Here is a 27,624-nt window from a genome sequence, read left to right as displayed (position 1 = left end):
TTCACGACATGCGCCATACATATACGGCGCATGTCATGTCTCTCCCTTTGATGAGGGCTGCGGCGCTGTGCCCACATTTTTCCTGACACATATCAGCTGTTTTCAACAGCTGACATGTGCCTGTAACAGCCACGGGTGGAATCGTGATCCACCCATTGCTAACATGTTAAATGATGCTGTCGTAGTCAATCTCTGACAGCGGCATTTAGTGTGATCATCACGCCAGAAGCGAGTCAGTAATCCAGCCCATCGGCGCCCATGTCACATGACCGCGGGCCGCCAATGGGTTGACATGACAACTGTGGTCTGCAGGAGACTCCTGTGGTTGTCATTGACGGATTGCTATGAGCGCCGCCCAGCGGTCAGCGTTCATAGTAAGTGAGCAGTTCTGCTACATACAGGTGATCTGATCATTGCCTGTGTGTAGCAGAAGTGATTGGATTATCACAGCTTCTAGTCTCCCATGGAGACTATTGAAGTAAGGCCTGTTTCACACGTCAGTGGCTCTGGTACGTGTGGTGACAGTTTTCTCACGTACCAGAAACACTGACTCACATAAACACATTAAAATAAATGTGTCTCTGCAAATGTCAGTGTGTTTTCACGGACCGTGTGTCCGTTTGAAAAACACGGAGACATGTCAGTGTTCGTGGGAGCGCACGGATCACACGGACCCATTAAAGTCAATGGGTGCGTGTCAACACGTACCGCACACGGATGCCATCCGTGTGCCATCCGTGTGCTGTCCGTGTGCCGACTGAGGACCACACGGACCGTGCAGGAGACAGTGCTAGAGTTAAGCGCTGTCCCCTCTGCGTGTGGTGCTGAAGCCGGCATTCATTCCTTTTCCCCAGCAGCGTTTGCTGGAGAAAAGGAATGAAAAATCAAGTTTTTTTTATTGTGTTTGTGTTTAAAATAAAGTTACTGGTCACCTCCCGCCTCCCACCCCCTGTGCGCCCGCCCGCTGGCATTAAAATACTCACCCAGCTGCCGCGATGCTTCCTCTCAGCGCCGGCAGCTTGTCCTGTGTGAGCGGTCACGTGGTACCACTCATTACAGTGATGAATATGCGGCTCCACGTCCCATAGGAGGCTGCCGCACGTGTGTCAAACTGATGTGCCACGTGAGCACACGGACACACGGACACGGATAACTCCGGTACCGATTTTTCCGGTACCGGAATTATCTGGACGTGTGAGACTGGCCTAAGTAAGAAGTAAAAAAATGTTTTTAAAAATATAAAAAAAAATTAAAAATATATAAAATTTTAAATCACCCCTCATTCGCCCCATTCAAAATAAAACATGTACAGAATCGCCCAATCTATCAAGACATAAAAAGAATGAATTTGATAGGATAACAGCATAGCGAAAAGAAAAGTCAAAACGCTAGAATTATGTTTTTTTGGTCGCAGCAACACTGCATTAAAATGCATATTGACAGAAAAATAATAAGGTTATGGCTCTGGAAAGAAGGGGAGCGAAAAACAGAACCGCAAAACCGAAAAAGGGCTGCGGTGTGAAGGGGTTAAGTTTCTCAAATTAGCAAAATATAAAAACCTAAATAAATCTGGTATCACCACAATCATACTGACCTCCAAAATAAAGCTGTCATATCCCTTCTACCACATAATGGATAGCATGAAAAAATAAATAATAGACAAAAACAATTCCTGCAGTGCTGATGTTTATTTATTCTGAGTTCAAAATATATGAATAAAAAATGTTAAACAAATATTATGCACCACACTTATCACTTATAACGCGCGGTGAATGTCATGAAAAAATAAATAAAAAACAATTATTTTTTATATTTAGCCTGTGCTCTACGCTGACAATGCTGTGAGTTGAAGTACCACAAAACCTGGAATGTCCATAGTTCCTGCACCTACAAAATATGTGAAAATGTGAAACCCTGGAAAAGGTTTCTTTCATAGACAATGATTAATACTCTTACATGTCATTTGTGCATTGCTAGATGTATCACTAGCAAAGAAACACTCACTGTTCTTGTTTTAAATGCTTTTTACTTTTTGAGAACTTTTCCTTAATCGCCCGACTCCTCCAGCCTTGATGGTAACCAATATGATCTGCCATATTATTACTACTTGTTATCAATATTAATTAACACCTGTGGCGATATCACTCATGGTCATATGTGGCATCATCAAATACAGGTGACATCATCAAATACAGGAGGCCATTGTTACCTCACAACATGATGTCACAATGACTGTGGGTCTATAAAAACCTGTGTTCTGGGGGCAAAGGGTCATTTCAGGAGATGAAGACGACGAGAGCGGAGGATCCAGGATCGAGGACACAGACTCTCATTTCAGGAGATGAAGACAAAGAGAGCGGAGGATTCAGGATCGAGGACACAGATTGTCTTTTCAAGAGATGAAGACGAGGAGAGCAGAGGATCCAGGATCAAGGACACAGACTCTCATTTCAATCCTCTGGATTGAGGATACAGGTAAATAAGAAACCTTTCAGGGATTTAAGTTAGTGAACTTAGCGCCAACATGGACCCTCCAAGTCTACAGATTGTGGCTGTAAGGTTCTGGATTTCTTCAGTCCTTGCTGGTAGAATCTCTAGACTTGGGTGATTAAGGTTCTATGTGAGGTCACACAGCGGAATGTTGGACACAGAGTTCTATGCAGCAAACATGGGGACATCAGAGAGTTCAGCACAAAGATCGCACCTCGGATGGAGACACCACTGTCGCTACTATGGTCAGTGACACTTCAAGTTGTATCTGTGGCTGGCACAGATTGTTGGTGGTCCTGTCACTTTAAATTAAGATTATTGGGGCAAAAATGTACCATTATTCCCCCACATGGGACAGAGGTTGGTGTACATACATTGGGGGAAAATACTTTTCTTTATTTACTCTGTATTTATTTATATATTTATTTTACCATTTTATTGTACTATTTATTTAACTTATATATAACTGCATTTACAACATTTTTTTTTAATCAAATTTAATACACCATTTTTAAGTGTCTACGTCTAAGCTTAAAACTGCAGAGAAAAGAGGACTTGTTTATCTGGCACAAAGTACAATATATTTATGACGCTTTATACAGGTTTTATGCTAATTCTTCCCTTCATATTATTATTTCTTTCTTACAGGGAGATAATCTGGATCCTGGAAGGAAGATTGAAGAATCTAAAGAGAGCCACACGATTGTTTTTTCTTAATCATTTATTATGTCTGCACATGATATTTGTGTCTTATGATGTCATTATATGCTGATTATATGGATCTAATCCTGGAATCAGTGCATCATGACATCATATTGTTTAGGTGTCTGCTGTTTTACCCAACTGTATCAGGAGTAGAACATACATATTTACATACTTTGGCACTATAGAGTGCAACTTTATTTGCCAACTGTATAAGGGTCATGATATGATGCAACATTCCTATGTCTGTATATTAAGGGGTACTGTTTGTAGGGAGGTAGTGTTTGTAGGGAGATAGCGTTCTGTGTGGGAAGGTAGTGTTCTGTTTTTTTACAGGGGAGATGAACATAGTCAAGCTATGAGCTCCAGAGTCCGATCTGAATAGGACAGGTGAGGCGACTTACCAGGACAAAGAAGATCTGCTATCCAGAAACGAGTCACCATATTGAATATCATTGTTGTATATATATCAGTTAGTTAGTTGTAGTATGGCCTTGGTGCAGGGTTCTCGAACTGATCGCCTTTTCTCGGGGTCAAGAAGGAATTTTTTCCCTGTAACACACATTGGCTGAATGTGTCCAGGGTTTTTGCCTTCTTCTGGATCATTGGCTTTAGGTAGAGGTAAAGATTGTATTTAATAAAATATGTTTAAAATCAGTGATCGGTCTCCTTATGTCTTTATTTTATACAGCACTCTGGTAGTTGTATATGAGAGTTCTCATTTTTAGGATCCATGGCTGCCACAACATGAAGGCAAGCAGAAATAAGAAGGCAGTAATTATATGTCTGCTATTCTAATGTCTCTATTTATAATGTATAAAATAGAGCAATACGCAAGATATCTGCAAAGGTGGGAATTATTATCCTCAGGCCATGTGCACACGTTCAGGATTGTTAGCGTTTTTTTCGCGTTTTTTCGCTATAAAAACGTGATAAAAACGCGAAAAAAAACGCTTACATAAGCCTCCTATTATTTACAGGGTATTCCGCATTTTTGGTGCAAATGTTGCGATTTTTTCCGCGAAAAAATCGCATAGCGGAAAAAAAAGCAACATGTTCATTAAAAATGCGGAATTGCAGGGATTCCGCACACCTAGGGGTCCATTGATCTGCTTACTTCCCGCACGGGGCTGTGCACACCATGCGGGAAGTAAGCAGATTATATGCGGTTGGTACCCAGGGTGGAGGAGAGGAGACTCTCCTCCACGCACTGGGCACCATATAAGTGGTCAAAAAATAAGAAATAAAATAATAAACAGTCCTATACTCACCCTCGATGTCTTGCCGCCTCCTCGCACGCTGCCGTTCGGTTTCTGTACCTGGTGTGCGCTGAAGGACCTCGCCGAATGACGTCACTGTCCTGTGATTGGTCGTGAGCGGTCATGTGACCGCTCACGTGACCGTGACGTCACGGGAGGTCCTGTGCGCACAGACCAGCTATACGGAACGGACGCCGGTGAGATGTCTGGGTGAGTATAAGCATTTTTTTATTTTTTTTATTATTTTTAAACATTCTATCTTTTACTATAGATGCTGCATAGGCAGCATCTATAGTAAAAAGTTGGTCACACTTGTCAAACGCTATGTTTGACAAGTGTGACCAACCTGTCAGTCAGTTTTCCAAGCGATGCTACAGATCGCAGGGAAAACTTTAGCATTCTGCAAGCTAATTACGCTTGCAGAATGCTAAAAAAACGCGAAAAAAACGGAAAAAAAACGCAAAAAAAAAAATGCGGATTTCTTGCAGAAAATTTCCGGTTTTCTTCAGGAATTTTCTGCAAGAAATCCGCAACGTGTGCACATACCCTCATAGAAAATTATTGCAGAGTTAATTTATCATATTTATATTGAACTTCCATCTACAGTTAGTTAGACTAAATTGAACAAAATTAATAAAATTAATTAAGACGCAAATCCTTCCTAATACCACTATTAATGGCACATCCCTCCTAATAACACACTTAGTGAAACGTCCCTCCTAATAACACTCCTAGTGACATGTCCCTCCTGATAACACTCCTAGTGACACGTCCCCCCGAATAACACTTCTAGTGGCATGGCCCTATGCCCCTCCTAATAAGGTATAAATTGCTGATTGCCGGTGGTCTGACTGCTGAGACCACCAGTGATATCAAGACTGGAGATTTGGAACCCCAATATTGGGGCTCTGCAATCCTGTTCTCAATTGAGAGGAGATTTGAGTCGCCCGCCAGGGTCGTGGGGTACCCGATACCGGGTCCGATGTACACAGGGGGATGTCACGGTGGAGACCCAGTCCGTGGCCCTGGGCGCCCATGTAAAAGGGGAAATCGAATAAAGTTTATGTTCGTGATGCCACCTGTGGTATTCGGTCAGTGGGGATCGACGCTGCTTTAAGGGGTCCTCTGGGGTGATGCTATGGCAGCTAGATGGTATAACTTCCCACAAATTAGGTATATCCCCAGGGCTCCCGGTGTGTAGATGGAAGATGGTGAATGGTGCAGTAAAGAACGAGGACACAGGTTTGCAGTCTCTTTACCTGGTATACTGAAGGCTTCAGGCAGCCACAGTCCAGGGCAGGCAGGGTCCGACCGGCTTGGAAGCGAATCCAGAGTCCCCTTTACCAGGTGGAGTTAAAAGTCTTCCTCTAGCACGGTGGTGTTGTAGTCCCTTACTGCCTATGGCTTCAGATAAGGTCCTCACAGTTCTTCTCTCTGTCCCCCTTATAGGATAGGACACAAACCCGTATGACAGGTGACTCGGGCCTTTTTATAGGGTCTCTATCATGACCAGGGCTCTATGTGTCACTGTGCCTGCTGGGTATTAGGGCAGACAGGTAACTTGCAGTTCAGCTGTCCTGCCAGTCTCTGCTGTAAATCTTAGAGTCCCTTACAACCTCGGTGTTCCAGCTACCAGTTATCTGCGCTTCAGAGGGGGAATAGTTCATTCACACCTGGTCTCCTCTGATATCACTTTCCTGTGCTTTGCTCTCCTTCACGCTCACTGAACGATGTTCTTTCCTTCTGTATGTCTCTTTCTTTAGGAGCTGTAATGACTCTGGCTACACGGCTCCTTATACGTTTTTTCTGCCTCAGACTGCTCGAGTCTGTTTCCTGGCACTCTCTACCACTTTCTGAATCCTTTCCCTCCAGAACAGAATGTATTTATAGGGGAGTTCACCCTAAACCAGGCTTAGAGCTCCCCTTCAGGCCTGGAGTGTGAACATGTTGTATGCATTGTGATTACCTGATAAAGAAGATCTTTCATCGCTTCCAAATGTAACATCACTCTCCCCGTGATTAAAGCAATGTTACTGTGACGACCAGGACACTGAGGCGTCACAGATTTATTGTCTATGGGACAGCCAAGTACAGTGCTCTGCTATTTTCAGCAGTCTTATAAACAATGAATGGAGTGAAGTCCGAGCATGACCATTGTCACGTACACACTTCTCAACACATGACAACGGATGCACCTGCAAGGGTTAATTTATCTCCTTTCATTCAATCAAATGCTCAACCTCTGTTTTAGGCTATAAAGTGAGCATAAATCACTATTTTTGTATAGTAGTCCTGAGGAAGGACAGTGGACTCTGAAACATGTCGACAATAAAACTGCAATTTTATTTATTTATCTACCACACCCTACACAGTCCACTCACCCCGATTGCTTAGCATGCTGCCACCAATCATCAAACACACAGGGTGATAAGTCCCCAAAATATATTACTGTCTGACAATCAAAGTCACACAGTCACAGTCACACAGTCTCTGAAAGTCTATGGATTCTTTAAAGCATACAAGGATCAAACTTATTAAAGATTTTAAATATTAATATAAAAATATATAGTGCTTACAATAAAAGATATAAAAGGGGTAAAAATAAAGTGAAAAAATGATGCAAAACAGTTATAAAACAAAAAGGGACAAATAACAGAAATATCTAAACATTTCCGTCTACAGTTATCTTCTGTTTCCTTGAGGGAAATCATGTGTCGTTGTTATGAAACGTGATGACGGTGCCCAATCAGTGCTGGCATCATTGTCCCTGCCTTTGGACAAATCAAACATAAAGAGGAAGTCCGGACAGCAGCTGATCTCTTACTTCCTCTTCATGCTCAATTTGACAGGTAGTGGGGACAGTCACGCCAGCACTCATTGGGCACCTGCATTACATTTCACAACAACCGCAAGAGGAGCACCAGGAGACGGAGTGCCAACATTGCAGAAACGGCGTAAGCACGGGATGAGAGTATAAGCTTTATTATTTCCTTGGGACTAAGCGAGGGGTATGAGAAGAAGTTGTCCAAGTAGTGGATAACTACTTTAACTAGAAATGTTGTTGATATTATAGTTTACCTTACGATTATATATTTCCTTCACAAAGATTTCCACTTAATTCAGGACAAGGGCTCACTAGGAGGTCTGGTGTTCGGACCCAGCAATAAGCAAATTATCCTCTATCCAATAACTGGGGGTGTGGAGACACAGCATTGTATTTTAACTAACCCGCGTTATGCCCACGTTAAAAGGAGAGCAGGCATTCAGCGTGATGATCCCTGGTCCATGCGGTTTCGGCTAGCGGACCGAGGCGCTTGCCAACCTCCCATGTCTCCACATGGGAATAATTTCATTTTTTTAGGGGAATAACCTTTTAAATTATACCTAAGCTCATAGTATGGTTTACAGCTCCTCAGTGACCTCCCTGCTCTTGAACATCCCCCTTCTACTGTTCACATAATATCCATATCAGAAAAGAAGGTTCAAAGACCTGTGGGGCACCTGGGTTGCACTATGAAAGGGGATTCCGCGGGTGATTATATATAATTTATATTATTTTTGGACAATGCCCCTTAGGATGTACCATATTTAATTTTTACCAGAACCATAGAGAAAATACGGCAGCACTCACCAGTTCTAGAGTGGTATAAATCCTTTATTTGGGTATAAAAAACATCATCATCTTCATGGCTCGGGGGTGTGCAGATGGAAAAAGGGTGTGCAGGGTTAGACGACGGCCGTTTCGCACCTACAGCAGCGCTTCCACGGGTCAATGGTGTTGGGAAGTGATGCTGACATAAGTAGGTGAGTACAAACAAACTCCTTCCACCCCACGCCCAAAATCCCAAACAACCAACGCCGAAGTACAACACGTACATCTATTTAAAAAAACTTTAAAAACAATACTGGCATCATACACCGGGTTGAGTACCAAAGTACCTCTCATTCCCACACAATTTATACATCAAAATTCACCTAAAAGAGTGACTATATGGGTATCAGCGATATTAACCCTTTGGCTCTCAATACGTCTATCATACACTTCCTAAGGAAGGGAATGGAAAAGGAAAAAAAAAAAAGAGAAATATCCCAAAACAGCCATAAACGGAAAGGGGAAGAGGTACTTATCCGTAGGTTGAGAGGTGAAACATCCACATAGCATAGCCATTCTAGGGGGTCATAAAAAAATGGACATATCATTTCTGTCATTCAGACCAGCCGGACCTGTAGCCTGCGTCCGCATGATCCACCTGGCCTCCTGCCTCAAAAGCAGCTTATGTAAATCTCCCCCCTGTGTTGGTAAGGCAACTCTCTCTATTCCTGCGAATGTAAGAACCTCCGGATTCCCTTCATGTATATCCCTGATGTGACTAATGAGTCTCGGCACGCCCTTCCCTGACTGAATGGACCTGAAGTGTTCCCTAAAACGCACACACAAATGGCGTATAGTCTTGCCTATGTAAAACCTTCTGCAAGGGCAGAAGACTACATATACAACATACAGTGGGGCAAAAAAGTATTTAGTCAGTCAGCAATAGTGCAAGTTCCACCACTTAAAAAGATGAGAGGCGTCTGTAATTTACATCATAGGTAGACCTCAACTATGGGAGACAAACTGAGAAAAAAAATTCCAGAAAATCACATTGTCTGTTTTTTTATCATTTTATTTGCATATTATGGTGGAAAATAAGTATTTGGTCAGAAACAAAATTTCATCTCAATACTTTGTAATATATCCTTTGTTGGTAATGACAGAGGTCAAACGTTTTCTGTAAGTCTTCACAAGGTTGCCACACACTGTTGTTGGTATGTTGGCCCATTCCTCCATGCAGATCTCCTCTAGAGCAGTGATGTTTTTGGCTTTTCGCTTGGCAACACGGACTTTCAACTCCCTCCAAAGGTATTCTATAGGGTTGAGATCTGGAGACTGGCTAGGCCACTCCAGGACCTTGAAATGCTTCTTACGAAGCCACTCCTTCGTTGCCCTGGCGGTGTGCTTTGGATCATTGTCATGTTGAAAGACCCAGCCACGTTTCATCTTCAATGCCCTTGCTGATGGAAGGAGGTTTGCACTCAAAATCTCACGATACATGGCCCCATTCATTCTTTTTTGGACCCGGATCAGTCGTCCTGGCCCCTTTGCAGAGAAACAGCCCCAAAGCATGATGTTTCCACCACCATGCTGTTGTGAATTCCGTTCTCGAACTCCCTCCTGTGGTCATGAATGGTACTTCGGTGAGTTCTGTCGGTGGACTCCCTCTGGTGGCTGTGAGTGGAGCTGCTGGTTCTGAGATTCTTTCCCCACCTGCCCTTGTTTAGGGCTAGGCTGGATTCTCTATTTATCTCCACTCAGATCGTTACTCCATGCCAGCTGTCAATGTTCTAGTACTGGTTTAGATCTCTCCTGGATCTTTCTGAGGACCTGTCTACTCCAGCGAAGCTAAGTTCCTGCTTGTTCATTTGTTACATATGGTTTTTCTTGCTAAGTTCTAGTCCAGCTTGCTATCATGAAACTGCCTGGCTAGCTGGAAGCTCTGGGGTTGCAGAGTGGCACCACCGCACCGTGAGTCGGTGCGGGGGTATTTTTTGCACACTCTGCGTGGTTTTGTAGTTTTTTGTGTTGACTGCAAAGATCCCTTTTCTATCCTCAATCTGTTTAGTTACACTGGCCTCCCTTTGCTAAAGCCTATTTCATCCTGTGTTTGTGATTTCCTCTTAACTCACAGTCAATACTTGTGGGGGGCTGCTTTTACCTTTGGGGAAATTTCTCTGAGGCAAGTGAGGCTTTGTTTCCTTTCTTTAGGGGTAGTTAGCTCTTAGGCTGTGAAGAGGCATCTAGGCAGAGTCAGGCACGCTCCACGGCTATTTCTAGTTGTGTTGATAGGAGTAGGGTTTGCGGTCAGCAGAGTTCCCATTTCCCCAGAGCTCGTCCCGATTCCGTATTTAACTATCAGGTCATTCCTGGTGCACCTAACCACCAGGTCCATAACAGTACAGCTGGACCACAAAGTGTTAATGCATCTCAATAGAGGGAAAAGAGATGTTTTGAGATCATTTTTTTTTTCTCTGCAGTGTGTTTTGCCTTTCTTTTCCCCTTAAACTCTGGGTGGTTCAGAACTCAGGTGTGGATATGGACATTCAAGGTCTGTCCTCTAGTGTAGATCAACTCGCTGCAAAGGTACAAAACATTCAAGATTATGTAGTTCAGAATCCTATGTTGGAGCCTAGAATTCCAATTCCTGATTTGTTTTCTGGGGATAGATCTAAATTTCTGAATTTCAAAAACAATTGTAAACTGTTTCTTGCTCTGAAACCCCGCTCTTCTGGTGACCCTATTCAGCAAGTAAGAATCATTATTTCTTTGTTGCGTGGCGACCCTCAAGACTGGGCATTCGCCCTGGCGCCAGGAGATCCTGCATTGTGTAATGTAGATGCGTTTTTTCTGCCGCTGGGATTGCTTTATGATGAACCGAATTCTGTGGATCAGGCAGAGAAAATTTTGCTGGCTTTGTGTCAGGGTCAGGATGAAGTGGAGGTATATTGCCAGAAGTTCAGAATGTGGTCTGTGCTTACTCAGTGGAATGAGTGTGCCCTGGCAGCAATTTTCAGAAAGGGTCTTTCTGAAGCCCTTAAGGATGTTATGGTGGGGTTCCCCACGCCTGCTGGTCTGAATGAATCAATGTCCTTGGCCATACAGATAGATCGGCGCTTATGTGAGCGCAAAACTGTGCACCATTTGGCGGTATCCTCTGAGCAGAAGCCTGAGCCTATGCAATGTGACAGGACTTGGACCAGAGCTGAACGGCAAGAACATAGACGTCAGAATAGGCTGTGTTTTTACTGTGGTGACTCCACTCATGTTATCTCTGATTGTCCTAAGCGCACTAAGCGGTTCGCTAGGTCCGTCACCATTGGTACTGTACAGCCTAAATTTCTTTTGTCCGTTACTCTGATTTGCTCTTTGTCATCCTATTCTGTTATGGCATTTGTGGATTCAGGCGCTGCCCTGAATTTGATGGACTTAGAGTTTGCCAGGCGCTGTGGTTTTTTCTTGGAGCCCTTGCAGCATCCCATTCCTTTGAGGGGAATTGATGCTACTAGTGTTGAGCATTCCGATACCGCAAGTATCGGGTATCGGCCGATACTTGCGGGTATCGGAATTCCGATACCGAGATCCGATACTTTTGTGGTATCGGGTATCGGTATCGAAACAACATTAATGTGTAAAATAAAGAATTCAAATAAAAAATAGGGATATACTCACCTCTCCGACGCAGCCTGCACCTTACCGAGGGAACCGGCAGCCTTCTTTGCTTAAAATGCGCACGTTTACTGCCTTCCGTGACGTCACGGCTTGTGATTGGTCGCGTGCCGCCCATGTGGCCGCGACGCGACCAATCACAGCAAGCCGTGATGTAATTTTCAGGTCCTGTTCTAGGCATTCAGGATTTTAAAATTACGTTCCGGCTTGTGATTGGTCGCGTCGCGGTCACATGGGCGACGCGACCAATCACAAGCCGTGATGTCACGGGAGGCAGGAAACGTGCGCATTTTAAAATTACGTCACGGCTTGTGATTGGTTGCGTGCCGCCCATGTGACCGCGACGCGACCAATCACAGCAAGCTGTGACGTAATTTTCAGGTCCTGAATGCAGTATTAGGCATTCAGGACCTGAAATTACATCACGGCTTGCTGTGATTGGTCGCGTCGCGGTCACATGGGCGGCACGCAACCAATCACAAGCCGTGACGTAATTTTAAAATGCGCGCGTTTCCTGCCTCCCGTGACGTCACGGCTTGTGATTGGTCGCGTCGCCCATGTGACCGCGACGCGACCAATCACAAGCCGGAAAGTAAATTTTAAAATCCTGAATGCCTAGAATTAGGCATTCAGGACCTGAAAATTACGTCACGGCTTGCTGTGATTGGTCGCGTCGCGGCCACATGGGCGGCACGCGACCAATCACAAGCCGTGACGTCACGGAAGGAAGTAAACGTGCGAATTTTAAGCAAAGAACGCTGCCGGTTCCCTCGGTGAGGTCCAGGCTGCGTCGGAGAGGTGAGTATAGCAATATTTTTTATTTTAATTCTTTCTTTTACACATTAATATGGTTCCCAGGGCCTGAAGGAGAGTTTCCTCTCCTTCAGACCCTGGGAACCATCAGGGATACCGTCTGATACTTGAGTCCCATTGACTTGTATTGGTATCGGGTATCGGTATCGGATTAGATCCGATACTTTGCCGGTATCGGCCGATACTTTTCGATGCCGATACTTTCAAGTATCGGACGGTATCGCTCAACACTAGATGCTACTCCTTTGGCCAAGAATAAGCCTCAGTACTGGACCCAGTTGACCATGTGCATGGCTCCTGCGCATCAGGAGGATATTCGCTTTTTGGTGTTGCATAATCTGCATGATGTGGTCGTGTTGGGTTTGCCATGGCTGCAGGTCCATAATCCAGTATTGGATTGGAAATCAATGTCGGTGTCCAGTTGGGGTTGTCAAGGGGTACATGGGGATGTTTCATTGTTGTCAATTTCTTCCTCCACTCCTTCTGAAGTCCCTGAGTTTTTGTCGGATTACCGGGATGTATTTGATGAGCCCAAGTCTAGTACCCTACCTCCTCATAGGGATTGTGATTGTGCTATTAATTTGATTCCTGGTAGCAAGTTCCCTAAGGGACGACTTTTCAATTTGTCTGTGCCAGAACACGCCGCTATGCAGAGTTATATAAAGGAGTCCTTGGAGAAAGGGCATATTCGCCCGTCGTCGTCACCATTGGGAGCAGGGTTCTTTTTTGTGGCCAAGAAGGATGGTTCTCTGAGACCTTGTATAGATTACCGCCTTCTTAATAAAATGACGGTCAAATTTCAGTACCCTTTGCCTCTACTGTCTGATTTATTTGCTCGGATTAAGGGGGCTAGTTGGTTCACCAAGATAGACCTTCGAGGGGCGTATAATCTCGTGCATATTAAACAGGGCGATGAATGGAAAACAGCGTTTAATACGACCGAGGGCCATTTTGAGTACCTGGTGATGCCATTCGGCCTTTCTAATGCTCCCTCTGTGTTTCAGTCCTTTATGCATGACATCTTCCGAAAGTATCTGGATAGATTCATGATCGTATATTTGGATGATATTTTGGTCTTTTCGGATGATTGGGAGTCCCATGTGAAGCAGGTCAGAATGGTGTTCCAGGTCCTTCGTGCTAATTCCTTGTTTGTGAAGGGATCTAAGTGTCTCTTTGGAGTTCAGAAGGTTTCCTTTTTGGGTTTCATTTTTTCCCCTTCTACTATCGAGATGGATCCTGTTAAAGTCCAAGCTATTTATGATTGGACTCGGCCTACATCTGTGAAGAGCCTTCAGAAATTTCTGGGCTTTGCCAATTTTTACCGTCGCTTCATCACTAATTTTTCTAGTGTTGTTAAACCGTTGACTGATTTGACCAAGAAGGGTGCTGATGTGGTGAATTGGTCCTCTGCGGCCGTTGAGGCTTTTCAGGAGTTGAAACGTCGTTTCTCTTCGGCTCCTGTGTTGTGTCAGCCAGATGTTTCGCTCCCTTTTCAGGTCGAGGTTGATGCTTCTGAAATTGGAGCAGGGGCTGTTTTGTCTCAGAGACGTTCTGATTGCTCTGTAATGAAGCCATGCGCTTTCTTTTCAAGAAAGTTTTCGCCTGCTGAGCGTAATTATGATGTTGGCAATCGGGAGTTGTTGGCTATGAAGTGGGCATTCGAGGAGTGGCGACATTGGCTTGAAGGAGCCAAGCATCGCGTGGTGGTCTTGACAGATCACAAGAATCTGACTTATCTCGAGTCTGCCAAGTGGTTGAATCCTAGACAGGCTCGTTGGTTGCTGTTTTTCTCCCGTTTCAATTTTGTGGTTTCTACCTTCCGGGTTCTAAGAATGTGAAGGCTGATGCCCTTTCAAGGAGTTTTGTGCCTGATTCTCCTGGGGTTCCTGAGCCAGCTGGTATTCTCAGAGAGGGGGTAGTTCTGTCTGCCATCTCCCCTGATTTGTGGCGGGTGCTGCAGGAGTTCCAGGCTGATAGACCTGACCGTTGTCCAGCGGAGAAACTGTTTGTCCCTGATAGATGGACTAATAGAGTTATCTCTGAGGTTCATTGTTCGGTGTTGGCTGGTCATCCTGGGATTTTTGGTACCAGAGATTTGGTGGCTAGGTCCTTTTGGTGGCCTTCTTTGTCGCGGGATGTGCGTTCTTTTGTGCAGTCTTGTGGGACTTGTGCTCGGGCTAAGCCCTGCTGTTCTCGTGCCAGTGGGTTACTTTTGCCCTTGCCGGTCCCAAAAAGGCCCTGGACGCATGTTTCCATGGATTTTAGTTCAGATCTTCCTGTTTCTCAAAGGATGTCGGTCATCTGGGTGGTTTGTGATCGCTTCTCTAAAATGGTCCATTTGGTACCCTTGCCTAAATTGCCTTCTTCCTCTGATTTGGTTCCATTATTTTTCCAACATGTGGTTCGTTTGCATGGCATTCCAGAGAACATCGTGTCTGACAGAGGTTCCCAGTTTGTTTCAAGGTTTTGGCGTTCCTTTTGTGCTAAGATGGGCATTGATTTGTCTTTTTCTTCGGCTTTCCATCCTCAGACAAATGGCCAAACCGAACGAACCAATCAGACTTTGGAAACCTATCTGAGATGCTTTGTTTCTGCGGATCAGGATGATTGGGTGACCTTCTTGCCATTGGCTGAGTTCGCCCTTAATAATCGGGCTAGTTCGGCTACTTTGGTTTCGCCTTTTTTTTGTAATTCTGGTTTTCATCCTCGTTTTTCTTCAGGGCAGGTTGAGCCTTCGGACTGTCCTGGTGTGGATTCTGTGGTGGACAGGTTGCAGCAAATTTGGACTCATGTGGTGGACAATTTGACCTTGTCACAAGAGAATGCTCAACGTTTCGCTAACCGCCGTCGCCGTGTTGGTCCCCGACTTCGTGTTGGGGATTTGGTTTGGTTATCATCTTGTTATGTTCCTATGAAGGTTTCTTCTCCTAAGTTTAAGCCTCGTTTCATTGGTCCTTATAAGATTTCTGAAATTCTTAATCCTGTATCATTTCGTTTGGCCCTTCCTGCTTCTTTTGCCATCCATAATGTGTTCCATAGGTCGTTGCTGCAGAGATATGTGGCGCCTATGGTTCCCTCCGTTGATCCTCCTGCTCCGGTGTTGGTCGAGGGGGAGTTGGAGTATGTGGTGGAGAAGATTTTGGATTCTCGTATTTCGAGACGAAAACTTCAGTACTTGGTCAAATGGAAGGGCTTTGGTCAGGAGGATAATTCCTGGGTTGTTGCCTCTGATGTCCATGCTGCCGATTTAGTTCGTGCCTTTCATTTGGCTCGTCCTGATCGGCCTGGGGGCTCTGGTGAGGGTTCGGTGTCCCCTCCTCAAGGGGGGGGTACTGTTGTGAATTCCGTTCTCGAACTCCCTCCTGTGGTCATGAATGGTACTTCGGTGAGTTCTGTCCGTGGACTCCCTCTGGTGGCTGTGAGTGGAGCTGCTGGTTCTGAGATTCCTTCCCCACCTGCCCTCGTTTAGGGCTAGGCTGGATTCTCTATTTAACTCCACTCAGATCGTTACTCCATGCCAGCTGTCAATGTTCTAGTACTGGTTCAGATCTCTCCTGGATCTTTCTGAGGACCTGTCTACTCCAGCGAAGCTAAGTTCCTGCTTGTTCATTTGTTACATATGGTTTTTCTTGCTAAGTTCTAGTCCAGCTTGCTATCATGAAACTGCCTGGCTAGCTGGAAGCTCTGGGGTTGCAGAGTGGCACCACCGCACCGTGAGTCGGTGCGGGGGTATTTTTTGCACACTCTGCGTGGTTTTGTAGTTTTTTGTGTTGACCGCAAAGATCCCTTTTCTATCCTCAATCTGTTTAGTTAGACTGGCCTCCCTTTGCTAAAGCCTATTTCATCCTGTGTTTGTGATTTCCTCTTAACTCACAGTCAATACTTGTGGGGGGCTGCTTTTACCTTTGGGGAAATTTCTCTGAGGCAAGTGAGGCTTTGTTTCCTTTCTTTAGGGGTAGTTAGCTCTTAGGCTGTGAAGAGGCGTCTAGGCAGAGTCAGGCACGCTCCACGGCTATTTCTAGTTGTGTTGATAGGAGTAGGGTTTGCGGTCAGCAGAGTTCCCATTTCCCCAGAGCTCGTCCCGATTCCGTGTTTAACTATCAGGTCATTCCTGGTGCACCTAACCACCAGGTCCATAACACATGCTTTACAGTAGGTATGGTGTTGGATGGATGCAACTCAGTATTCTTTTTCCTCCAAACACGACAAGTTGTGTTTCTACCAAACAGTTCCAGTTTGGTTTCATCAGACCATAGGACATTCTCCCAAAACTCCTCTGGATCATCCAAATGCTCTCTAGCAAACTTCAGACGGGCCCGGACATGTACTGGCTTAAGCAGTGGGACACGTCTGGCACTGCAGCATCTGAGTCCATGGTGGCGTAGTGTGTTACTTATGGTAGGCCTTGTTACATTGGTCCCAGCTCTCTGCAGTTCATTCACTAGGTCCCCCCGCGTGGTTCTGGGATTTTTGCTCACCGTTCTTGTGATCATTCTGACCCCACGGGGTGGGATTTTGCGTGGAGCCCCAGATCGAGGGAGATTATCGGTGGTCTTGAATGTCTTCCATTTTCTAATTATTGCTCCCACTGTTGATTTCTTCACTCCAAGCTGGTTGGCTATTGCAGATTCAGTCTTCCCAGCCTGGTGCAGGGCTACAATTTTGTTTCTGGTGTCCTTTGACAGCTCTTTGGTCTTCACCATAGTGGAGTTTGGAGTCAGACTGTTTGAGGGTGTGCACAGGTGTCTTTTTATACTGATAACAAGTTTAAACAGGTGCCATTACTACAGGTATTGAGTGGAGGAAAGAGGAGACTCTTAAAGAAGAAGTTACAGGTCTGTGAGAGCCAGAAATCTTGATTGTTTGTTTCTGACCAAATACTTATTTTCCACCATAATATGCAAATAAAATGATAAAAAAACAGACAATGTGATTTTCTGGATTTTTTTTTCTCAGTTTGTCTCCCATAGTTGAGGTCTACCTATGATGTAAATTACAGACGCCTCTCATCTTTTTAAGTGGTGGAACTTGCACTATTGCTGACTGACTAAATACTTTTTTGCCCCACTGTAATCAGTTTTGCAGGAAATAAACTGTTGGACAGTATGTTTGATAGGACCTATATTCAACACCCGCCCGAGGACATGATACTTACAAAAATGACAGTGCCCACAACGATAATTGCCTTTTGGTATTGTTTGCTCTAGCCAAGTCACTTATGGTTTGGAAATACAGTTATGGACTAGAATGTCCCTTACCCGTGTACTCTATTGGAGATCAAAGGCCCTCCGGCCAACCTGCCTGCCAAATCTTTATCCCTCTCCAGTACATGCCAATGCCTCCTAATAGAGGCCCTTATCTCCTGATCCATGGGACTGTACCGGAAACAAATTGCGAACCATTGTCCCGTAGTGGCACCTACTTGACCTACATTTCCTTGGGGGTGTTTGTTGACTCGATCGACCGCTGTCTGTAGTAGTGTAATCCCTATCTCTAAGTCTCTGGCATAATTCCCCAGACTGTGGCTCAAAGCCTCTCTGTGTATTATTTACCCTCTGTGTTTTTAACAATTGGCTATACGGTAGGGAGGGTTGGTGTGAGCAGGGTGGAGACTATTAAAATGCAATACCGAATTGGTGGCAGTCAGCTTGTGATAAATAGCTGTGCAAATTTCCCCCTCCTGGACAGATACTAATACATCCAGGAACTCTAAACTAAGGCCCCCAAAGACAGATGTGAAAGACATGCCCATGGTATTAGAATCATTTAGATATTCCACAAAAAGTGTAAACTCCTCTTTTGTCCCATCCCATACCAGGAATACGTCATCCACGTACCTCAAAAAAAGTTTAATATGTTTAAGAAACATGTTCCTGGCAGAGTAGATATAATCCTCTTCAAATACCGCTAGAGATTAGCGAACGTACATGCAGCGGGGGTCCCCATGGCAGTCCCGGTGGTCTGTATGTACCAAGTATCTGGATCGCCCCCAGGCGCAGGGCAGTAGGGTACTTGGTACCGGGTCCCTCTGTCTCGGTTCTGGGGATGTCACGGTGGCCCGACCCGGTCCGTGCCCTGCTAAGGGGCGCCCAATTAAAAGGCGGTGTAGTTTGTCAAGTGTTCATGATGCCACCTGTGGTCTTCGGTCAGGGTGACCGATGCTGCTGAGGGGTCCACTGGGGTGATGTTATAGCAGCTAGATGGTGTACCTTCCCACAGGTGAAGTATGTCCCCAGGGCTTCCTAGTAGGGTAGATGGTGATGATGTAGGTCGCAGTAAATAACGAGGACACAGGGTTGCAGTCTCTTTACCTTTTACTGTAGACTTCAGCGTCCACCATCCAGAGCACTGCTAACAGGGCTGGCTGAATCCGGCCGGTCCGAAGGCACATCCAGAGTTCCCTTTGCAGGTGGAAATCAGTAGCCTTCCTACTAGTGCCTGTGTGTTGTAGTACTTCCCTGCTGAGCACCACGGGATAGTCCTCACAACTCTTGTGTATGTTTCTTATATTCTCTCTCTGTCTCCCAGATGATATGGATAGGACAACCCGTATGATGGGGTAGGCCTGGAGCTATTTTATAGGGACCCTAGAGACGCCTCTCTCCCACAATTTGCCTCCGTTGTCTTCATTAGGTTAAAGGTTGGGCAGCCAACTTGGAATTAACTGTCCTGCTGTAGTTTGAAGTAATGCGTAGAGCCTATTACTCCCTCGGTGTTCTGGCCACCGGCTACGTGCCTCACAAGGATGTTGCCGGTCTTAGGGCAAGACTCCTTCCGGTATTATCTCCTTGTGCTGTGATTTCGTTTCTCACTTCTCCACAATATACTTCGCTTCTTGTCCTTTCTTAGGATGCTGCCGCAATGAGGTGTGTCATGATTCCCCAATGGCATGGGAACATCAGAAACACAAAATAACAGACTAGCCCTCGGGTGATGGAAACTCAAGCTGACCGTGACCTAAATCTACCACACAACTAACAGTAGCCAGGAAGCATTCCTACGGCTGCCTAGATGCCATGCGCCAGCCGGAGAACTAACTACGCCTGGAAGAGGAAGGAACAGACCTGGCTTACCTCTAGTGAAATTCCCCAAAGATGATAGTAGCCCCCACAAATATTAACGGTGAGTTCAGAGGAAAAGACATACACAGTATGAAGGTAGATTTAGCAAAGCGAGGTCCACTTACTAGATAGAGGAAGGATACAAAAGAGGACTTCACGGTCAGCTGAAAAACCCTTTCAAAAACCCATCCTGAAATTACTTTAAGACTCCTGTGTCAACTCATGACACAGGAGTGGCAATTTCAGTCCACAAGAGCTTCCAGTAAATGGAAATGACAAACTGTAAACTGGACAAAAAATACAAAACAAAAAGGACAAGAGTCCACTTAGCTGATCAGCAGACTGGTAGCAGGAACATGCAACTGAAAGACTCAGGTTACAATGATGACCGGCAAGGAAGTGACTGGAGAGCAAGGCTAAATAGGGAACTCCCAAAACTGATGGAAGCAGGTGAGCTGAGGCAGAAAAGAACACACAAGTCTCCAGTACCACCAGCCACCACTAGGGGAGCCCAAAAAGCGGATCACAACAGTGGTGCAGGCGCAGCCCGTAACGTTCTATCTCTTGCTAAGTCTCTGCCAGGATCCCACCCCGGACAGGAACCTCTGTCTGCAGCTCAGATGTTCCTCCTTCTCCCCCTGTCTGCCTGACAGGTCTTTCCTGGGTCTCACCCAGACAGCTTTCTCACTAACTTCCTATCCAACCCCCAGTTTTACCCGAGTGTGAGGAGTGGCCTAATAGATAGGACCTTTTGCTCCGCCTCGTGGCCGGAGTGTGAAGTGTAGTGTGTGACTGTGATACCTGGTCAGGTGAACTCCTTTAGTGCCATCAGACATACCATCACTCCCCCTGGTGAAAGAGCGACAATACTGCAACGACCAGGACTCTGGGGCGCTGCATATCGATAAAGGTAAAGGCATTGTGAGTGAATATAAACTTGAGACCCTCACAGACAAAGTTGGTAAAAGCATAGCTTCTATCAGTGGTCCCCATAATACTCCTAATGGCGTCTACCCCCATTAATTGAGGAATTTTGGTGTACAAATTAACCACATCGATGGATGCCAAGGTGAACCCCGGCTGCCACGTAAAATTTTGAACATGACCCAGGAACGAATTAGTATCTTTAATATTGTCACGGGGAGACTAGGTGAGCGAGAGCTAAAAACCCGGGCCCCTGCAGTTTCCCTCAGACTAGGGAAATCCTGACTGACCCTATACCTGGAGTTTACACTGATGGTGTGCATGTCCAGGCCTCGAACCTCACCCTCACTCCTGTTTTAACCCTAGGCTGATACCTCCGCCCTCCACCCAATGAAGAGGTAATATCTCAATACCCACAGTTAGGACAAGGATAAAGGAAAATATACACCACGCCGCAGTCACTCAGGAACACACTATAAATGTGCAGGGCAAAATAAATACAAATATAGGAAGGAGTAAATAAGACAGAGGAAAATACACCACCAGAAACGAATCTCCAACAACCAGCTCTCCTCTCCAGACCGAGGTAACAATGCACAAGACAGAAGCTATAATTGGCGACGCCCAATGAACAGGAGAACTATTTAAAGGCCATGGGAATGGCCCAGCTTCCAATCCGAGGATTAGGTAAATTAACCCCGGAACAGCTAGATAAAATCTAGCAGACGCCAAAGAGCAAATAGTGGTCAAAAGCGGAATTACCGCTGTCTGTCGGACGACCTGGTCTGAACAGCGTCCGACATGACAAATATACAATGGAAGGTGCTGTAGTAGTGGCCCAAAAGCCAATCTACGTACTGGGATATGGGCTCAGTGAGTGACCCTATCCCAGACACGATTGGTCTACCTGGGGGGTGTGTGACAGATTTGCGCACCTTTGGGAGATAATACCAGTGTGGTTTTGTTGGGAATTCGGGCAAGAGCTTTTCTGCTTGTTTCTGCGTGATGACCTGAAGATCCACCAACCTCCTTAAGAAGGAACGTAATTCGATCTTAAATCTATATTTGGGGTCCTTCATTAACCTATGATAGATGGTCGTATCAGATAATTGTCGGTCTGCCTCCAACAAATAACTATCCCAAGGTATAAGCACTGTCTTACCCCCTTGTCTGCCGGATGCACAATTACATCTGTCCAACTGGCTATATCCTTTAGTGCTCTCCTTTCTGGATTAGTCAAATTATGGGGAGCCTGTGTATATACCAAGGCCTCTATATCCTTTAAGACCAGAGTCTCAAAAAGGTCAACCATATTGCCAGGAGAGACCGGGGGCATATAAGTGGAAGGAACTCCACCTATGAAAGGGACTGAGATGCTAGGAACCAGACCACTACTGGGAATAGCTGGGTTATCCAGACTCAACAGGAGGGTAGCATCCTCCCAGATATCAGCTAACACCTCCTCAGTAGTGCCTGCCAAAAAGCCCAAAGGCCCTATACTGCACGGTCGTTCCCCCTCCAAGGTACTAGTATTCGTAGGACTGGAAAGGAAAGATTTGTGAAGATGAATCTTCCTGACAGCTTTAAACAAGTCTATCTGAAATTCAGAAAAGTCAAATTTATCAGGTATGCAATAATTCAAACCTTTAGACAAAAGAGCTAAATGAGCCGAATCTAAAGTGTGGTCTGTCAAATTAATCACATAATCCTCGGGACATGATTCCTCTACCGCCCATGTCTCCAAGAGACATTCTTTCTCTTGCGTCTCCAGTCTGGAGCGTGACCTCCGCTTTCCCCTTCGGGTTCTCCTTCTAAAGGGAGTGCGGCGGCAGCTGAAGCCTCAGATGGTAATCTCTCCATAGAGTCCAAACTGGTAACCACCCCCTCACTGAGACTGGAGTCCGACTCAGTGGTTACATAGTCTCTTCTGCGATATTGATTGCGTGGTATTGATTACATGGTCACATGCCAACAGCAGGGAAGTTTTCTTTCTGTGTCCTGATAAACCCGGAAGTGAATTGGGATCGGCTGTGAAATCGACACACCAGGCCTGACATCATAATAAAGGTACATTAGTAAGTTTAATCAAGATATTATTTTTCATTCTTGGCTCCCCTTTAATGACCACAATTGCAACTTTTTTTCATTTTAACACAAATGAGGAAACATTTTCTTGAAAGGTGAAAATGTATCAGCCATATGTCAATAGCAGCAGTAGCATCTACATGGTTAACACTGGGAGTAAGCTCCCTCATTAACCCCGTGGGCACTTGATTGTGGGGTGCTAGCTATGGTGGCCTGTTAGGCTATGCTATAAGCAGTGTCTAACAGGCAAAGTGTCAGTGTAACAGCGATCTGCACTACAGCAGTACTGAAGTAGTATTGCAGTGGGACTACTGTAAGAAAAAAAATCAATAAAATTTATAACAAATTTAAAAAAAAACAACGGGAAAACATCATGGAAAAATGTGTATTTATTTATTTTACTTGCTTATATAGCTCCATTGATTTTCCCAGGGCTTTACAGGCATCATCAAATGTGGAAAAAATGTTTATCTATAGTCAGAAAAAAAAAGTCATACACAAAATTGGTATCGCCTCGTTTGTAACTAAAAGAGATCTGAATCTGTTACATTATTTATTTTGTGTTGTAAATACCATAAAAAAACTGACAAAAATGTAGCTTTTTCACGATATCAACACAGAAAAAAGAGAGCAAAAAAGAATCAAATATATGTATGTGGAAAGAGTATGGTATCACTGGAAACATTGTGTCCCATAAAAAGAAAGCCTCGTACAGCTCTGTTGGAGGAAACATAAAAAGTTATAGACTTTAGAATACAAAGCTGAAAAACAAATTATTTTTTGTAAAAAAATGTTTACTTTTAACCCCTTCACGACATACGCCATACATTTACGGTGCATGTCATGTCTCTCCCTTTGATGAGGGCTGCGGCGCTGTGCCCACATTTTTCCTGACACATATCAGCTGTTTTCAACAGCTGACATGTGCCTGTAACAGCCACGGGTGGAATCGTGATCCACCCATTGCTAACATGTTAAATGATGCTGTCGTAGTCAATCTCTGACAGCAGCATTTAGTTATGATCATCACGCCAGAAGCGAGTCAGTAATCCAGCCCATCGGCGCCCATGTCACATGACTGCGGGCCGCCAATGGGTTGACATGACAACTGTGGTCTGCAGGAGACCCCTGTGGTTGTCATTGATGGATTGCTATGAGCGCCACCCAGCGGTCAGCGTTCATAGTAAGTGAGCAGTTCTGCTACATACTGATCTGATCATTGCCTGTGTGTAGCAGAAGTGATTGGATTATCACAGCTTCTAGTCTCCCATGGAGACTATTGAAGTAAGGCCTGTTTCACACGTCAGTGGCTCTGGTACGTGTGGTGACAGTTTTCTCACGTACCAGAAACACTGACTCACATAAACACATTAAAATAAATGTGTCTCTGCACATGTCAGTGTGTTTTCACGGACCGTGTGTCCGTTTGAAAAACACGGAGACATGTCAGTGTTCGTGGGAGCGCACGGATCACACGGACCCATTAAAGTCAATGGGTGCGTGTCAACACGTACCGCACACGGATGCCATCCGTGTGCCATCCGTGTGCTGTCCGTGTGCCGACTGAGGACCACACGGACCATGCAGGAGACAGTGCTAGAGTTAAGCGCTGTCCCCTCTGCGTGTGGTGCTGAAGCCGGCATTCATTCCTTTTCCCCAGCAGCGTTTGCTGGAGAAAAGGAATGAAAAATCAAGTTTTTTTTATTGTGTTTGTGTTTAAAATAAAGTTACTGGTCACCTCCCGCCTCCCACCCCCTGTGCGCCCGCCCGCTGGCATTAAAATACTCACCCAGCTCCCGCGATGCTTCCTCTCAGCGCCGGCAGCTTGTCTTGTGTGAGCGGTCACGTGGTACCGCTCATTACAGTGATGAATATGCGGCTCCACCTCCCATAGGAGGCTGCCGCACGTGTGTCAAACTGATGTGCCACGTGAGCACACGGACACACGGACACGGATAACTCCGGTACCGATTTTTCCGGTACCGGAATTATCTGGACGTGTGAGACTGGCCTAAGTAAGAAGTAAAAAAATGTTTTTAAAAATATAAAGAAAAATTAAAAATATAGAAAATTTTAAATCACCCCTCATTCGCCCCATTCAAAATAAAACATGTACAGAATCGCCCAATCTATCAAGATATAAAACGAATGAATTTGATAGGATAACAGCATAGCAAAAAGGAAAGTCAAAACGCTAGAATTATGTTTTTTTGGTCGCAGCAACACTGCATTAAAATGCATATTGACAGAAAAATAATAAGGTTATGGCTCTGGAAAGAAGGGGAGCGAAAAACAGAACCGCAAAACCGAAAAAGGGCTGCGGTGTGAAGGGGTTAAGTTTCTCAAATTAGCAAAATATAAAAACCTAAATAAATCTGGTATCACCACAATCATACTGACCTCCAAAATAAAGCTGTCATATCCCTTCTACCACATAATGGATAGCATGAAAAAATAAATAATAGACAAAAACAATTCCTGCAATGCTGATGTTTATTTATTCTGAGTTCAAAATATATGAATAAAAAATGTTAAACAAATATTATGCACCACAAAAAAAAATCGATTTGAGTGTGCAAAAGTAGGAAAACATTCAAAAATCCTAAATTAATCTAGTATCGCTGTAATTGTGCTGGCATAAAAAATAAAGCTGTCTTATCACTTATAACGCGCGGTGAATGTCATGAAAAAATAAATAAAAAGCAATTATTTTTTATATTTAGCCTGTGCTCTACGTTGACAATGCTGTGAGTTGAAGTACCACAAAACCTGGAATGTCCATAGTTCCTGCACCTACAAAATGTATGAAAATATGAAACCATGGAAATGGTTTCTTTCATAGACAATGATTAATACTCTTACATGTCATTTGTGCATTGCTAGATGTATCACTAGCAAAGAAACACTCACTGTTCTTGTTTTAAATGCATTTTCCTTTTGAGAACTTTTCCTTAATCGCCCGACTCCTCCAGCCTTGATGGTAACCAATGTGATCTGCCATATTATTACTACTTGTTATCAATATTAATTAACACCTGTGGCGATATCACTCATGGTCATATGTGGCATCATCAAATACAGGAGGCCATTGTTACCTCACAGCATGATGTCACAATGACTGTGGGTCTATAAAAACCGGTGTTCTAGGGGCAAAGGGTCATTTCAGAAGATGAAGACGACGAGAGAGGATTCAGGATCGAGGACACAGACTCTCATTTCAGGAGATGAAGACAAAGAGAGCGGAGGATTCAGGATCGAGGACACAGATTGTCTTTTCAAGAGATGAAGACGAGGAGAGCAGAGGATCCAGGATCGAGGACACAGACTCTCATTTCAATCCTCTGGATTGAGGATACAGGTAAATAAGAAACCTTTCAGGGATTTAAGTTAGTGAACTTAGCGCCAACATGGACCCTCCAAGTCTACAGATTGTGGCTGTAAGGTTCTAGATTTCTTCAGTCCTTGCTGGTAGAATCTCTAGACTTGGGTGATGAAGGTTCTATGTGAGGTCACACAGCGGAATGTTGGACACAGAGTTCTATGCAGCAAACATGGGGACATCAGAGAGGTCACCACAAAGATCGCACCTCGGATGGAGACACCACTGTCGCTACTATGGTCAGTGACACTTCAAGTTGTATCTGTGGCTGGCACAGATTGTTGGTGGTGGTTCTGTCACTTTAATTTAAGATTATTGGGGCAAAAATGTACCATTATTCCCCCACATGGGACAGAGGTTGGTGTACATACATTGGGGGAAAATACTTTTCTTTATTTACTCTGTATTTATTTATTTATTTATTTTACCATTTTATTGTACTATTTATTTAACTTATATATAACTGCATTTACAACTTTTTTTTGTAATCAAAATTAATACACCATTTTTAAGTGTCTACGTCTAAGCTTAAAACTGCAGAGAAAAGAGGACTTGTTTATCTGGCATAAAGGAAAATAGATTTATGACGCTTTATACAGGTTTTATGCCAATTCTTCCCCTCATATTATTATTTCTTTCTTACAGGGAGATAATCTGGATCCTGGAAGGAAGATTGAAGAATCTAAAGGAGCCACACGATTGTTTTTTCTTAATCATTTATTATGTCTGCACGATATTTGTTGTCTTATGATGTCATTATATGCTGATTATATGGATCTAAGCCTGGAATCAGTGCATCATGACATCATATTGTTTAGGTGTCTGCTGTCTTACCCAACTGTATCAGGAGTAGAGCATACATATTTACATGATTTAGCACTATAGAGTGCAACTTTATTTGCCAACTGTATAAGGGTCATGATATGATGCAACAATCCTATGTCTGTATATTAAGGGGTACTGTTTGTGGGGAGGTAGCGTTTGTAGGGAGGTAGTGTTCTGTGTGGGGGAGGGTTCTGTGTGTGTGGGGAGGTAGTGTTCTGTGTGGGGGGGTAGTGTTCTGTGGGGAGGTAGTGTTCTGTTTTTTTACAGGGGAGATGAACATAGTCAAGCTATGAGCTCCAGAGTCCGATCTGAATAGGACAGGTGAGGCGACTTACCAGGACAAAGAAGATCTGCTATCCAGAAACGAGTCACCATATTGAATATCATTGTTGTATATATATCAGTTAGATAGTTGTAGTATGGCCTTGGTGCAGGGTTCTCGAACTGATCGCCTTTTCTCAGGGTCAAGAAGGAATTTTTTCCCTGTAACACACATTGGCTGAACGTGTCCAGGTTTTTTGCCTTCTTCTGGATCATTGGCTTTAGGTAGAGGTAAAGATTGTATTTAATAAAATATGTTTAAAATCAATGATCGGTCTCCTTATGTCTTTATTTTATACAGCACTCCGGTAGTTGTATATGAGAGTTCTCATTTTTAGGATCCATGGCTGCCACAATATGAAGGCAAGCAGAAATAAGAAGGCAGTAATTATATGTCTGCTATTCTAATGTCTCTATTTATAATGTATAAAATAGAGCAATACGCAAGATATCTGCAAAGGTGGGAATTATTATCCTCATAGAAAATTATTGCAGAGTTAATTT

At 44.3% G+C, this 27,624-nt stretch overlaps 2 long non-coding RNA genes across 3 annotated transcripts; both read left to right on the top strand.

The window, feature by feature from the left end:
* The first annotated feature begins 2,270 nt into the window (after positions 1-2,270).
* On the top strand, positions 2,271-3,851 carry LOC143809910 (uncharacterized). Its single transcript, XR_013222526.1, has 2 exons — positions 2,271-2,475; positions 3,139-3,851. It is a non-coding gene; the product is annotated as an uncharacterized LOC143809910 (long non-coding RNA).
* Positions 3,852-25,758: 21,907 nt separating this feature from the next.
* Positions 25,759-27,388, top strand: LOC143807828 (uncharacterized). Of its 2 annotated transcripts, none has more exons than XR_013221811.1 (3): positions 25,759-25,953; positions 26,620-26,948; positions 27,045-27,388. It is a non-coding gene; the product is annotated as an uncharacterized LOC143807828 (long non-coding RNA). The 2 variants fall into 2 exon arrangements; XR_013221810.1 differs by having other exon boundaries at positions 26,620-26,965.
* The last annotated feature ends 236 nt before the right edge of the window (positions 27,389-27,624 follow it).

The sequence above is a fragment of the Ranitomeya variabilis genome, chromosome 2 (genome assembly GCF_051348905.1).
Source record: "Ranitomeya variabilis isolate aRanVar5 chromosome 2, aRanVar5.hap1, whole genome shotgun sequence".
NCBI classification, from domain to species: domain Eukaryota; kingdom Metazoa; phylum Chordata; class Amphibia; order Anura; family Dendrobatidae; genus Ranitomeya; species Ranitomeya variabilis.
The sequence above is the reverse complement of the archived record's forward strand: the minus strand, read 5'-3'. Positions and strand labels throughout refer to the sequence as shown.